At 43.0% G+C, this 16853-nt stretch overlaps 1 protein-coding gene across 7 annotated transcripts in view; it reads left to right on the top strand.

Annotated features, from left to right (window-relative positions):
- NKAIN3 (sodium/potassium transporting ATPase interacting 3) overlaps window positions 1–16853 on the top strand; it is a 420057-nt gene that overhangs the window by 185302 nt on the left and 217902 nt on the right. The window lies entirely within an intron of this gene.

Raw genomic sequence — 16853 nt, 5'->3', positions numbered from 1 at the left:
ATTTTTGCATAAAGTACACTGCGAAACCAGAAAAAAATTCAAAGTGTGGTGAAATTGAAAAAAAAAACGCATTTTGTTTATTTGGGGGAAATGTGTTTTTACGCCATTCGCCCTGGGGTAAAACTGACTTGTTATATATGTTCCTCAAGTCGTTACGATTAAAACGATATGTAACATGTATAACTTATATTGTATCTGATAGCCTGTAAAAAATTTAAACCATTGTCAACAAATATACGACACTTAAAACCGCTCCATTCCCAGGCTTATAGCGCTTTTATCCTTTGGTCTATGGGGGCTGTGTGAGGTGTCATTCTTTGCGCCATGATGTGTTCTTTCTATCGGTACCTTGATTGCGCATATACGACTTTTTGATCGCTTTTTATTACAATTTTTCTGGATTTGATGCAACCAAAAATGCGCAATTTTGCACTTTGGGATTTTTTTGCGCTGACGCCGTTTACCGTGCGAGATCAGGAATGTGATTAATAGTTCGGGCGATTACGCACGCGGCGATAGCAAACATGTTTGTTTATTTATTTATTTATTTATTTACTTTTATTTATAACCTGGGAAAAGGGGGGTGATTCAGACTTTTATTAGGGGAGGGGGCTTTTTACTAATAATGACATTTTTTTTTTAACTTTTACACTTATACTAGAAGCCCCCCTGGGGGACTTCTAGTATAAGTGCTCTGATCTCTCATTGAGATCTCTGCAGCTTAGATATGCTGCAGAGATCCATGAGATAGGCACTCGTTTACTTCCGGCTGCTGCAGCCGGAAGTAAACGAGTGCCGAGCCGGGGACGGCGCCATCTTGGAGCGGTCCCCGGCCGGCTTCATTTACGGAGATCGCTCCTCCGGGATAACATCCCGGAGGAGCGATCTCCCCACTAGACACCAGGGATGACGCTGCGTCCCGTAATCGGATGCAGCTGTCATGTCTGACAGCTGCATCTGATTACTGTATTAGCGGGCACGGTCCGATCGCTAATACCTACGGTCCCGGGCTACACGCGGCACCCGGGACCGGCGCGGTTCAGAGCGGGGCCGCCGCGCGGCCCCGCTCTGAACTCCCTTACCAGCATCAGGGCGTAAATTTACGCCCGATGTCGTTAAGGGGTTAAAATAACAGCACATATTTGCCATTAAATAACGGCCATCGACTCAATTACAACATTATGTGAACAGAGCCTTTCTGTGTTTTCAATCCACTTCTTGTTTTGGTTGCTATACAGCCTCAAATATACGTAGTGTGAACATAGCCTTAAAAGGTTAACATACGTTTGAAAGGGGTTGCCAGGGATGTTATGTTTTTTTTACATATATCTCCATGCTTGGTGAGCATATAACAATAAAGTCATACTCACTACTGCAGCTGTCACACAGTCCCTGTGCATCACTGCTTCTTCCTGCTTCTGAGACATGCCACTTTGGCAGTAACAAACACAGCTCTTCTGACTTATTCTGATCCCCATTGCTTGGTGTCTTCCTGCTTATGATAGCTTGGCCACTAGGGATGGTTCGAACCTGCCGAGGTTCGGGTTCGTATGAACCCGAACTCTCGGCAATGATTCCCGCTGTCTTCCACCTCCGTGAAGAGGGTGGATACAGTGGGAGGACCGCCTGGAAAACTGGGATACAGCCATAGCCATAGGCTGTATCCCAGTTTTCCAGGCGGTCCTCCCGCTGTATCCGGGAATCTGCTGCCGAGCGTTCGGGTTAATATGAACCCGAACCTCGGCAGGTCCGGACCATCCTTAATGGCGACCCTACACAGAAATTGCTTGGTTAGCCAATCACTTACTTAGGGTCCATTTATACAGAAAGATTTGAAGCCAAAACCAGGAATGGATTTGAAAAGGGGAAAAATCTCAGGCTATCCTTTATGACCTGATCTCTGTTTATAGTCTGTTTCTGGCTTTGGCTTCAAATCTTTGGCAGATAATCTGTCAGATAATCTTTCTGTGTAAATGGACCCTAAGGTAGGACATAATGTGGTCAGTGATTGGCTGAAGGGTACCAACTGCCAAGATAGCTAGCTGTGCAAGCAGGAAGAAGTGAAGATGATCCAGACCAGAAGACATCAGAATGTGGTGAGGCATGACTTAATTTTTATTATATATATATATATATATTTATTTTCTTATTGTTGCTTTTATCATTATTATTAATATTATTATTATGTCCCCGACAACCCATTAAACTATGAAGGTGATTCTAAACTATGCAAAACAAATCTCCAAAATAAAGAGGCCACAGTGCTTATTTGGGGAATTTTCGTTTGAGATGTGTTAAAGGGTTAATGTAATCTTGTAAAGTGATTACATATAGATAAGAATGCCATCCGTTTATGATTGATCCTTCGTCACTCTTCCATTGATCCTATAATAGGTGGGGGCACAGTCTTGATTGAGCTCTGCCTCCACTTTACTTCCCTGCAGAGTCAACCGCAGCCGTCTCAGTTCACTTCAATGATATTTCATCTCTTTATAAGATGAAAATAACCCTTCTTAGTTTAAGGACTCTAATAATTACAGTGTATGCAGACTACTTCATGTACATATAAAACTTAATTAACTTAAGGAATGTTATTAGAGTAATACCATCATACCATACAAAGTATTCATCATTTATGGACAGAATTGGAGGTTTCTTGGATCTCAGCTGGGCGTACAGGCAGGAGTGCGACTTTAATTGACAGCCATTGACTTGCAAGTAATAATGGGTACAAGTTCTGCTCCTGTGTACTCACAGTGACTAATGTATATAGCTAGATATAGAAATTATTTCCTATATATATATATATATATATATATATATATATATCTATTCTGACACAGATGGGTTTTTTGCCTACAAGTATGGACCGATTCCTGTGCTCTACTGAGAAAGCAGTTTTCTCTTTGATTGCAAATAATTGCTACATAACACATAGACCCCATGCACACTTTGCTTTTTTGTGCTTGACTGGAGAGGCCAAATAACAGGAGGATGGACTTGCATTGCACTTGAAAATGGTGATGTGAGATTACCAAAACAACAAGTGACTGTATGCTGTACACGTTTTTTTTTTTTTACTGTGATGAAATAAACTACATTGGTATTCTTTTGCACTATTGGAATGACAAGGAGTATTTACGGTACTACTTATCTACATTGGTTGCGGTCTACACCTGATCTGCTGTTACTCAAGAGGACACATACAATTGTGCTGCTTTTTCATCTATCTATTGTAAGAGATGCATTATTTTTTATTTCTATTGAGGAAGAGTGACAACACCATGGGCAGGAATAGGTGGGTACCTTAAACGAACCGCATTAAGGCCATGTTCACATGGCGTAAGAGAGCGGTCACAGAGCGGCCAGTCTCATCCCGGACGATACTTCAGTACTGGCTGGATGATCTTTCGGCCTGCAGAGTTCTGATACGGGCGCATCTGTGCGCGTCTGCATCAGAACTCCCCACTGCACGCTATGAAGCTTGCGGCCACAGCCGCTCGCTTTATAGTGTGCATTGACATGGTTTTCTACAGTCACTATTCACTAAATAGCGGCCGCAGAAAACTGACAAGTCAGTTGTTTGCGGCGCCGCTAGGGGTCCTGACCGGAGTGTATACTATGCTTAAACGCTCTGGCCGGGATCCCATAGGCACCCTGCCAGCATATTTTCTCGTACTAACTACAGCCATAGTTGGAATCGGCAACAACAGCCGTAGAAATACGAAAAAATATGTTGTGTGAACATAGCCCAAAACTGCATAGTTTTACCGCTGTTCAAAAGATGTGCTCACCTATACTTACCTGTCCTTACTTCTCTGGTGTCTTCCTTCTCCGGTCTCTGGTGTCCCCTACAGCCGACAAAATCCTGCTAAGCCAATCACTGACTGAGGCGGGACAGCGCCAAAGCCATTGATTGAAAATAGTGACAGCCCACTTGGCCAATCACTGGTCAGGCACTGTGCTGTCTCAGTCAGTGATTAGCTGAATGGGCTGTAGGCGGCTGGAGACACCAGAGACCTGGTGAAGGACATCTGGACAAGTGAGAAAACCATTCACCATTCTGAACTTGTTCAAAACTTTGCAAAAATTTTGCAAAGTTCTTAAAGCATCTTGGTTTGGGAAGTTGGGTTCGCTCATCTGTAGTCAACTGCAGTACCGGCCGATGATCTTTAGCGCCGCTGAATTTGGATGCAGGCGCATCTGTGCATTCCTGCATTTGAATCCCCCGCTGCTTACGATGGAGCATGCGGACGGAGCCACAATGTAAGTTTCTCGCAGCGCCGCTAGGGATCCTGGCCGGTGTGTATACCATGTGTATACACTCCGGCTGGGATTCTTCAGAAGGCAGCACTAGGTAAGTACCGTAGAAACCATGGCCGTTGTTACAACAGCCGTGATTACTATGGAACTTACATAGTGTAAACATGGATTGTAGCTGTATGTTTTCCCAATCTGTTTGTGTTTTTATTCATTTTAAGAACCCTATTTATTGCCATTTGGAAGGTTCTTGGTCAAAATTGCATGTCTCTGGCCTAGTATTGTAGAAAAGAAAAATATTACACATAAAAGGTTTCACACCCTTGGTGGGATATGGTACCATTGACTTATTAAACCCCTTGACAGTGTAGATCAGACGTTATGGGCCATTATCATATACAAAACATGACACAAAGCAATATGAATATTAAAGGTGTTACCCAGTGCTACGATAATATGGCCACTTTTCCCCCTTTCTTGTCTCCAGTTCAGGTGCGGTTTGCAATTAAGCTCCATTTACTTCAGTGGAACTGAGTTTGAAACCCTACCCAATCTCGAGACAAGAGAGGGGGAAAAGTGGCCATGTTTTTGTAGCGCTGGATAACCCCTTTAAAGGGATTGTCCATCCACACAAAATGTTTGTGTCTTAGCTCAAGCTGACAAAAAAAGCCCAGTCCTGGTTGAGCCACACTTTCTGCTTCCTTTTCAACATGCAGGAAACACTTATTGAGTCACTTAGGGGCCGTAGCGGTGGCCTGCTGAAGAGAAGTAATATTCTGTCTGCGAGCCGCGGCCTGTGATTGTATGAATGCATAATCATTTGTTAATAAGGTTCCGTTTTTTTAATTGTTTTTTAATGAGGAATAATGGTGGTCTCCTCAGACATCCAGGTGGTGGAAGCCCCAAGGCAATTGCCCTATTTGCCCTCTTTTTAATCCATCCCTGAATACCAAGTTGAATTGCTCATTTAATCTGAGCCGTGTCTGCCTGTGCCCCACAACAGACAATACATTAACGAAATTTTTTTATGTTTATTCTGTGTTCTTGACAAATAACACAATACAATGTATCCCCGCAGTTCATAATTCTGCAGTTTGATACCTAAACCAAACTTATAATTTAACTGTGCAGGAGAAAAAAAATACAATTTCTGAGTTATATACATGACTTATTGTTAAACCCCTGTGGTTTCATAATTTTACATAAAATGATCCTCAATCAAATTTATTATAATAACGATTTTTCATGGCAGATAAATAGCTCTGTGTGTTATCTATGGACCCAGCTGCTGTGTTCAGTGAGGAGCTGTAAACATGGTTTTAAGTATTTTTATTATCGGTATTCTATTTTTTATTGTTCTTTTCAAATCCCTTTTTATTGCGTAATGTTAATTATATAACTGAACACTGGGGAAATATATTACTCCCCACCAGGGCCATATTTACTATGTGGCAGCTTTTGGCAGGCACCTAGGGTGACTGTGTGTAGGGGGCTTCATTTAAAGGGAGTGTTTGCTTTTTTTTGTAGCTACAGTATGCTGCTGACCTATGGAGTCTATAGGATATAGACTTAAGTACATACAGTTATAAGCCGGGTTCACACATCGTATGACACCGGCCGTTCTGTGACCCAGCCATGTCACAGAATGGCTGGTCTCAGTAAAGATCACCCCGGTCGATACTGAAGTACCGGCCGGATGATCTTAATTTCTGTTGAATTGGGATGCGGGCGCACCCGTGCGCGCCCGCATCCCAATTCACCATTGCATACAATGGAGATTGTGGCCGGAGCCATACTCTCCACTGTGTGAACTGACATGTCTGTGTGGCCACTATTCGATGAATAGCGTCCGCACAAAACTGACTTGTTTGAATCCCGGTCAGAGCGTATACTATGTGTATACACTCCAGCCGGGATTTCATTCATTTAAATACAACATATATTTTGCATTAATCATGGCCGTTGTTGGACATCACGGCCGTGATTTATGTAAAAGATACATTGTGTGAACATAGCCATATGGTGGGGTGTTGAGTACTAAAGAAAACAAATGCAGAGACGATAATAAATGTCAGTTTAGTGGGATAGATTTCAGAAGTTTCAGAGGTGCCATTCTACAATTTGAGTTCGGGGCATCTTACCCCCTGTGAATTTGTTAGCTGCTATAGGTACCACTAGCAGCAGTGCAGGAGACATATGGTTTATTGGACCTAGTAACTGCATTCTAAAGTCTGAATATCAAGCGGCAGTAAATATTATGAGTGTTGTCTTTACTGAGAAGAGGAGCAAAAATGCAAATGAGTCAGGATCACTGGGAGTCTGGAAAGTTGGGAATCTGTGCAAGAAGAGAAGGGTGTTTCTGTATCATGAGGTGTAAGTTAATGCAGGTGTCATATTAGACATCTTAGGGTGTGGAGCACTGGTTTCCATCTTTTAAACCCCTCACACTGTAAGGTAATACACATTGAATTGTGGAAAATATCACAGATGCATACTAAGGCTGGGTTCACACACAGTATATTTCAGTCAGTATTGTGGTCCTCATATTGCAACCAAAACCAGGAGTGGATTGAAAACACAGAAAGGCTCTGTCCACACAATGTTGAAATTGAGTGGATGGCCGCCATATAATGGCAAATATTTGCTGTTTTTAAAACAACGGCCGTTTTATTGAAATAATGGCAGTTATTTAACGGGGCAGCACGGTGGCTCAGTGGTTAGCACTGTAGCATGGCAGCGCTGGAGTCCTGGGTTCAAATCTCACCAAGGGCAAAATCTGCAAAGAGTTTGTATGTTCTCTCCATGTTTGCGTGGGTTTCCTCCCACACCCCAAAAAACTAAAAACATAAAAACATACAGATAGGTGAAGTGCTGCGGAATCTGTGTGTGTTATACAAATAAACAATTATTAACAATTATTACTGTTATATGGCGGCCATTCACTCAACTTCAACAAGGTGTGAACAGAGACTTTCAGTATTTTCAATCCACTCCTGGTTCTGGTTGCAATATGAGGACCTCAATACTGACTAAAATATACTGTGTGTGACCATAGCCTATATTGTAATAATTCCTCTGTCTAATGCCATTCATTCTTTCCTATAATTTTAAGATGTTCAGCAGCTATACGGTCTTGTCATCCATCACCCTATATCCTTGCACTGGCCTTCATTGGGGTCAGTTTGCCCAAGGCAAGTGCTATAGCCCTGTTTTCGTACATGAAAGTTGTCTATGTTAGCCTCACTGTTGTTTAAAGGGGTTATCCAGCGCTACAAAAACATGGCCACTTTCCCCCTACTGTTGTCTCCAGTTTGGGTGGGGTTTTTAAACTCAGTTCCATTGAAGTAAATAGAGCTTAATTGCAAACTGCACCTGAACTGGAGACAACAGTAGGGGGAAAAGTGGCCATGTTTTTTTAGCGCTGGATAACCCCTTTAAGTTCATAGTAATTACAATAGGATTTCTCTTACATTATTTCACATAAAAGACTGTTCCAGAGTGCTGTGTTATAGAGTCAATTTGATTCTGAGAAGGAAAGAACGAGAACTGCATTGCAACGGATACAATTTGCATCATGCTTATATCTATGGGTATATATTTCTGCTACATGGTATTGAAATCCTCACCCACATCGGTTGTATTGTGAATTGCTGTGGATTTGCAGTGTAGATTCCGCACCACAAATCCGAGGCAATACCGCCATGTCTACACTTGGTATTTAAGTGAACTTTCTCAGGTTGGAATTGCTGAGGATATTACCCATAGATGCGCTTTTTCTGTACCCTCCAGCTACTCTAACATATTTCCTGTGTGTATGTTCTGTTGCCCTGTTTATTCTCTGTGGAACAAGAAGCAATGTATGTATGCAGGACAGCAAAACAATGTAACTGAAGAGCATGGGCAACGTAATGCCTACTACTATGTAGCACAATACATCACTATCACCAAAGGGAACCTGTGGTCAGTCATTAGGGTTCATACCATTATATGGCTAAGTTCCCATTTCGGGAACATATCGGGCAAATGCGGCCGTCTCCCTGAATAGATGGCTGCTAATAATTATCAGGATCATTATTAGCATCTGTCTGTTACGAGATCGCTACCTTCCCTGATATGTTCCCGAAGTGGAAACGTAGCCCATAGCCTTAAGCCCCTACTACACAGGGCGACTAGAGGAGCAAAGGAGTGCTGCCAGCCTGTACACGCAGCGGCAGCGAGCGGGTAAGTGCAGGGGAGGCTGTGGGGAGGTGCAGGGGGGCTGCCCGGCTGATTGCTAGATTGTCCGGGCAGCCCATAGAGGATAGCGGCAGTCTGCTGCTGCTCCTATTTCATGGAGTGACAGCAGCAGATCGCAGCTATATGAGTCGTTTGTCTTTCAACATGTTGAAAGACAATAGACTGCAACGATCAGCTGACATCGTTCATGACCTAGCGTTTTCCTTGCATTGTATTGCTGGTTATCTGGCTTCTGAATTTTTGACTACCTCTTGGACACGATTTTGTACTGCACTGCTTGGCTGTTATTGACTCGGCTGTTATTGACTCGATTAACGGCCGAACGAGAAATCGTTGATCGCTTTATAAGACCTGGACCTATTTTTATCGTTGCTCGTTCGCAAAACGTTCGCAAATCGTTCGCATTGAATAAGACATCGTTCAGTCGTTCGCAATAGATACGAACGCAATAGCGAATAAATAGCGAAGAAAAAACTATCGCAATTACGATCACAAGTAACGATTATCGTTCCATGGAAATGAGTGAACGTTTTCAGGTCTTTCGCAATAGCGGTCGTTTGAGATTGTTTATCGTTAACGATTATGCAAACGATAATTGTCCGGTGGAATAGGGCCCTAAGAATGTCTGGTGTTCTACAGGATACACAACAGAATCTCACTTATTGTCATTGCTTTGTTAGATCTTGATCAGTAAAACAGCTCCCCCCCCCCTTCATGGCCGACCTTCTAATCTTATTATATTTAAATAACAAGTGAAAAGAGCAATTGTGGACAGGTTGTGTTATGGCTTTCACTCTGTATGCTGTGAGAGCAGATGTCTATATAACACTTTGGGTAATTAATCTTTAGTGACAAAGCTTCTGCAACCTCCACTGCTCAGCTGGGGACTAGATCCAGGAGATTTGTCATCATAGTCTTCTGTATTTCTCTTTTTTTCAAGCGGTCCAAAAATTATATTACCACCATAGTTATCTGTACAATTTAGAAATTCTAAAAACAGCACCTTGCCCGCTCACAGGGGATATGTCATATAGCAGCTACAATACCAGACATAACCCAAAGAGAAGTGTGGCATTATCATACTTTTCCTCCTCCGGTGCGGCTCTTTCATGACTTACTGTGATTGGCAATGATATGTATGGGATGAGTGTCTAGTTGTTTCAGCCACAATAAAACCAATTTCAGTAGCCTATTTAAAGCGAATGTACCAGCAGGTACATCGCTTTAAAATTTTAACATCAAGAGACTGGCGTTGGTTCAGGGATGTTGGTGCCGCGGTCCTGTTTTTGAACCGTGGCCCAGTTCCCATGCACAGCGCCGGTCTATTCCCGGTCATTGGCCCGGCCTGAAGCACTGGCCGCCCCCCAGTGTAACATTCTGCCCTTCCCTCTGTGATGTGGTTCCCTTAGAATCAATGGAGCCATGTCACAGAGGGGAGGGGGTTTCGTCCTACTGGGGGTGGGCAAGCCCGCCTCTCGTGCTCCCGGCTGTGTCAGTGACTGGGAATAGACCGGTTTGGTTAATGGCAACCGGGTCGTGGTTCCAAAAACGGACTGTGATAGCGGCATCCCTGTCCTGGCATTGGTCTATTAATGTTAAAAGTGATGTACAATCGTTTTAAACCGGCAAGAGTCTACTGTCCAGTTACCCTTATTGCTTTACCCCTTTGGTTTGTCACCCTTTAGCGGGATCCCTGAGACCCTGTACCTCACTTTAGTCAGTGCAAGATGAATTGAAGCCCCAATGGTTCCATTTTCGAGGCATGTTCTAATAACTCTTTAACAGGACCTCCAGATTTGATTTATTTTGGATGTCCTTATGTTATCTCCGCAATTCTCTAATGGTTATTGGCAGAATCCCTCTGGCTTTATTATGGAGTAGGACAGCTGTGGTTAGTTTAAATTCCTGGTAGCTTCCCTTGTCTATCAGCAAGTTCTAAATGGTTTTTACAACAGTCTTTTGTCTTAATCCTATTTGCAGAATATACAACAGCAGCTTATAATTGGCTGACGAGATCTCCATGCAACCCTAATTTATTGTTGTTAATGGAATCACACTCATTGCCATCAGAAGTGAGCTGGAAAAACAGCAGGGCAGGAGAGAGGAATTTAAATTCCCCGCAGTTGTCCTAGGCTCACATCACCATCCTTCAGTATATTGTACAGATGAATCACGTACAGTAAACTGGTGTAAAAAAAAAAAAATAAAGCTGAAATCGGCAATAGTTCAAGATTTTAACTTTCTTTGTTTACCTAAAAATTATAAAATAAAACTAAAACATTTAAATATTGTTATCATAAAACTTGAACTTACAATTTCCAAAATGTAGTAGGAACGTTACTTCTACCCAAAAATAAGTTCAAAATAAGGTAAGGAGAGTAACAAGGGCAAAAGGGGTAACGTTTTTAAATCTAAAGTTATATAGATTTGTAAATGTGTAAATTTCAAGACTTCCAGTACTTATCAGCTGCTGTATGTCCTGCAGGAAGTGGTGTTTTCTTTCCAGTCTAACATAGTACTCTCTGCTGCCACCTCTGTGCGTGACAGGAGCTGTCCAGAGCAGTATCGAATTCCCATACAAAAACTTCTGCTTTTTACAGTTCCTGTCATGGACAGAGGTGGCAGAAGAGATCACTGGTTCATACTGGAAATACACCACTTCCTGCAGAACATACAGCAGCTGATAAGTACTGGAAAACTTGAGATTTTTAAATAGAAGTAATTTACAAATCTATATAACTTTTTGACACCAATAATTTAAAACATTTTTTTCTCTGGAGTACCCCTTTAACAATGATACATATTTGCTTATACAGTACTTACTTTATACCCAGGTATCATGCAACGTGTTATAAATGTCATCATACTATGGCTCAGTAAGTTGCAATAACAGAGTCAACCAGAGAGGTGTGGTGCTGTTTCAGTAATGAAGCAGCCATCTTCCTCCAATCTTGTACAACCCCTTTAAGAAACATATTTCCAAACCATGTTTAGGAGTGTTCTTACAAACATTACAGAGCTTGTGTTACTTTTTCTGTATCATCCTGCGGCAATAAGGTGTAACCTATCATTACCTTCTATCATTATGATAATGAATACAGATGAGGCCTGCAGTACATAAGATTTAGAGCACTAGACGGCTTTCATGCTGTGTATTATAATGGAATGGCGGTCTGTGGAAGCGCAGTGTGGGCAAACCCAATTATCATTTTTGCTCTAGAGGGAAAGATAATCTATGGAATGAAAACAAATGGAGCATTTTAATGTTATTAGATAGACTAAAGTAATATAAAATGTAAAAATAAGATGTTCCAGGGATAAGTTTACCCACCCAGGAAGACCTTCTAACACGGCCAAGAGGCATTCGTAAAGATAGAGTAAAACGCAGAAAGACAAACCAATCCAAAGACTGCGTATGTACAGTGCTGCTATATACTAATTCTACTCTATTCTATTCTACTCTACTGCTCTCTATCTGTAGTACCTGTAGGGCCTGTACTACATGTGCAGTACTGCTTTGTACCTGCGTTACACTTTACTGTTTTCTACATGTGTTGCATTGCTTACTACATGTACTACACTGTATATACTACATGTCTCTGCTCTCTACCTGTACTGCATGCCACAACTGCTGTCTGTATATACTATATGTACTGTACTGCCCTCTACCTGTACTCATGCACAGTACAACTGTCTTTGCACACTTCATGCACTGCACTGCTCTGCTCCCTTCCTGTTCTACATGCCAGAACTGTTATCTGTATATATTACATGTACTGCACTGCTCTCTACCTGTACTACATGCCAGAACTGTTATCTGTATATATTACATGTACTGCACTGCTCTCTACCTGTGCTACATGCCAGAACTGCTATCTGTATATATTACATGTCTTGCGCTGCTCTCTACCTGTGCTACATGCCAGAACTGCTATCTGTATATATTACATGTCTTGCGCTGCTCTCTTCCTTTTCTACATGCCAGAACTGCTATCTGTATATATTACATGTACTGCACTGCTCTCTACCTGTGCTACATGCCAGAACTGCTATCTGTATATATTACATGTACTGCACTGCTCTCTACCTGTGCTACATGCCAGAACTGCTATCTGTATATATTACATGTACCGTGCTGCTCTCTACCTGGGTTATATGCCAGAACTGCTATCTGTATATATTACATGTACTGCACTGCTCTCTACCTGTGCTACATGCCAGAACTGCTATCTGTATATATTACATGTACCGTGCTGCTCTCTTCCTTTTCTACATGCCAGAACTGCTATCTGTATATATTACATGTACTGCACTGCTCTCTACCTGTGCTACATGCCAGAACTGCTATCTGTATATATTACATGTACTGCACTGCTCTCTACCTGTGCTACATGCCAGAACTGCTATCTGTATATATTACATGTACCGTGCTGCTCTCTTCCTTTTCTACATGCCAGAACTGCTATCTGTATATATTACATGTACTGCACTGCTCTCTACCTGTGCTACATGCCAGAACTGCTATCTGTATATATTACATGTACTGCACTGCTCTCTACCTGTGCTACTGCACAGTGCTACTGTCTATGCATACTTCATGTTCTACCTTTCTACCTGGGCTACATGTGCCAGTAGTCATACAATGAGCTATTGCTTTTCAATACATTTAGCCGATGTGTAAAAAATTGGCAAAACCCCTAGAGAATTACTTTAACAAAATCAAGTATTTATGATTATACTCAAAAGAGGACCAATATTTAATACCTTTGAAGACTATGGGGCTGATTTAGCAACCAATCAGATTCCACCTTTCATTTTCCAAAGAGTCTGTGAGGAATGAAAGGTGGAATCTGATTGGTTGCTAGGGGCAACTGAGCCAGTTTCACTTTACACCAAGTTTGATAAATCTCTCTCTCTCTCTCTCTCTCTCTATGTATATACATATATATGTATATATATATATATATATATATATATATATATATATATATATATATATATATATACATATACATATATATCACATCTTTGTAAATGGATGATGTCCTTAGTGTGTTTTGGATGTAACATATTTTAATTATTTTTATTCCTCTGCCACACTCACTATAGTTTGCCGTTTGCTCAAATCGATATGTTATTTTTCCAGAAATGGAAATAGACTGATTTATTTTTTTGTAAGAAGATGTATGGATTTCCCATAAAGCAATTGTTCTTAGAATTATATAAACCCTGATGATGTGATTAAATGTTAAACTCAGCAGTATTATCCTGTAATAACAGCGCATTCCCCTGTCATCCAGGACTATGATGTTAATAAAGCCACAAAAAAATATTCAATTTCAGTTCTAATTTATCGTAGATAAACAAAAACTTTGAGGCTCATTGAGCGTATAATTATCACCCTTCAATGCTCCTGTCTAGTTAACTCTGCTCCTACTCTATATAAAAGTCAAAAGAATGTAGAAAAGCGGATACTACAGCCAAAAATTACTGGAAATCAACATGAATCCCGTTATTTAGGGGAAATTAAAAAAAAAAAAAATTCAACATTACCTTCATACAGTCTTTATTGTTATATTCAGGGTTTGTAATACTCACAGTAGACTCCAGCCAGCATTCTAACACCCCCAACACTCAACTACTCTCTCCATGGCCACAGCTAGTTGCTTCCTCTCCTATTGTATCGTGTAGGGTGCACCTGAATTTCTGAGGCTGAGGCACCATAAGGTTGGAAGCCTTTCGACTCCTTAGGGACTCCATGTGCCGCCCTACAGGATCCATATGCGAGGTGTTGCAGCTATCAATGCCTTAATCTCTGCACCTACAGTATGACCGACCTACTCTAGGTACTTGGTAACATCATAAGTAACAAATCCCTAACATAGTAAAGATTTATTACGAGACAATAAATTTATTCAATTGTTTTCCCAAAACATTAGCTTTTGCATCTTGAAAAATTGGGAAGGAGGTTCTTGGAGTAAAACCTCTTCTCTCCATGATTTACGGTATTTTGAATTCAGGTACTTTAAGATTATATTAACATCTCTCTTGACGTGATTTACAGGATAACAAGGAGTTTTCTGCAAGCTAAACGGCACTAGGTGTTTGCCTGTGATTTGTATAATACTCTCAACAATCTGCTGAGTTTGGAAATATACCTTAGTGAGAGCCATAAAAATGTTCAATGATAGATGATTAACATATCTATAAAGTGGAACGTTCGGAATGGAAATGAATGCTGGAATGGCTTGCAAAGAGGAAAATACGGGAATTTATTAGGCCCATTACTTCATCAGAAACTGTGGCAGTTCCAGTATGTGAGACATTGAGCCAAATTGTACTATGTCGAGGGAACATGTGTGTGTGGTTTAGTTAGGTTGTGTTACGCAATTTTGTCAGAAGAGTGGTCTTCCCAAACTCAGCAGCCCCTCTCGCCTCCATAAAGATTCATGTGAAGAGAGGTGGAGGTGTACAGTATCTGTGCCATGGTACTGGATGGAGCCTAAAGGCCCCTCGGCCACATTAGAAGACAACAACAGGGAAAAAAAAGAGCAAAAGGCCCTGCCCTCTATATATAGTAGAGAACACCTTAAAGGGTTGTGCTGCGGGCATGACTGCAGTATTTACAGTATTGAATTGTTCCCGGGGAGTTGCTATCCACCATCCCAATATTCCTTTAGGGATTTAGTAACAAAATCTTGGGATTTTGGGAACAATAAAAATGGTGGCACAAATATAGTGCTTGCACCCGTTTTACAACCATTTTTTTTAAGACCACAGACCAAAACCAAGAAGATGGAGTAGGATATAGTTTAGTTTATGTAACGCCTGGAGTAGTGGATCCACTGGACCGTCACCAGCGATAGCACTGACCTCACCAGGGAGCGGAGTCTAAGGGGCCGCTGGTTTTCACCAGAGCCCGCCGCAAGGCGGGATGGACTTGCTGCGGCAGGCGACCCCCAGGTCGCTACCCCTGGCTTGGTTGCTAGTGACGGCAGGCGAGGTGTGGCAGGAGCAGTAGGCAGGAGATAGTGCTGGCAGAGGTCTGTAGGCGTAACCGCAGGTGACAGGCTGAACACAGGAGCAATGGAGTGACAGGGGAGCAGGAACCAGGAACAAGGACTAGGGACCAGGTAGCGGATAGGTATCAGGAACAAGGACTTGGGACCAGGTAGCGGATAGGAAACAGGAACAACAGGGGGCTGGGCCAAACGCTATGGGAAGCATGTAGAGGCTCCAACACAAGGGACAGGGCATGCTGGGATTTATAGGGAGTGATTGGTGCAACTAACCAATTAAGGGTGGACTGGCCCTTTAAATCTGAGACAGCCGGCGCGCGCACGCCCTAGGAGGCGGGGACGCGCGCGCCGGCCGGCACAGACGGAGACAGGAGCAGAGGAGAGGTGAGGCGCCCCCAGGGGCCGAACTAGCAGCAGCGCCGGGTCCCTGCACAATGACCCCGGCGGCTGCATGGGGCAGGAGGAGGTCGCGGCGGCGGCCCGGAACACGGGACGCCGCCGCGGCCGTGACAGTACCCCCCCCCCCTTTGGCCTCCCCCTCTTTCTTGCCTGCAGAAGGAGGCATCAGGCAAATCTTGGTATTCCGCCGGTAGGCCGGACAAAGGCTTGGCGGGCTCAGGTGACAACATAGAATGCTTGGGCTGAGGTGACCTCAGACACTGGTTGGAACAGTCCTGACCCCAACTGAGAATCTTCCCGGTTCTCCAGTCCAGTTTAGGGGCATGTAATTGCAGCCAAGGGAGTCCCAGGAGGATGGTGGAAGAAGAATTTGGCAGGACGTAGAAGGAGATCTTTTCCAGATGTGAAGTGCCCACCTGGAGGACTAGAGGTGCGGTCTGGTAGTGCACATGGTCGGTAAGAATCTCGCCCGTGACCGAGGAGATAGTCAGGGGTCTGGCTAGTGGGGTCACGGGTAGCCGCCATCTCTGGACCAATGTAGCTGCAATAAAACTGCCTGCTGACCCAGAATCGAGAAAGGCAGTAGTCTGGTGAGTTTGTCCTGAGGGTGTCTGGATGGAAACTGGCACAGACAAACTTGGAGAGGTGGCATTCACACTCAGGGAGACCTCTCCCACCGGACCTAGGTGCTGGAGTTTCCCGGACGCTTGAGGACGTTGGGGACATCTCAGCCGAAAGTGATCCGAACCACCACAGTAGAGGCAGAGATTCAGCTCCAGACGACGAAGTCTTTCATCAGGCGTCAGGTGAGCCCGTTCCACCTGCATAGGAATCTCAGGAGTCGACTGGGACTCCGTAACGTCAGGATTCTGGAAGACCGGCGCCAGCTGGTGATGGCGACGGGACAGGCCTAGTCGCCGTTCATGCCAGACCTCAGAA

This window comes from Dendropsophus ebraccatus, chromosome 2 (assembly GCF_027789765.1).
Source record: "Dendropsophus ebraccatus isolate aDenEbr1 chromosome 2, aDenEbr1.pat, whole genome shotgun sequence".
Lineage (NCBI taxonomy): Eukaryota > Metazoa > Chordata > Amphibia > Anura > Hylidae > Dendropsophus > Dendropsophus ebraccatus.
The sequence above is the reverse complement of the archived record's forward strand: the minus strand, read 5'-3'. Positions and strand labels throughout refer to the sequence as shown.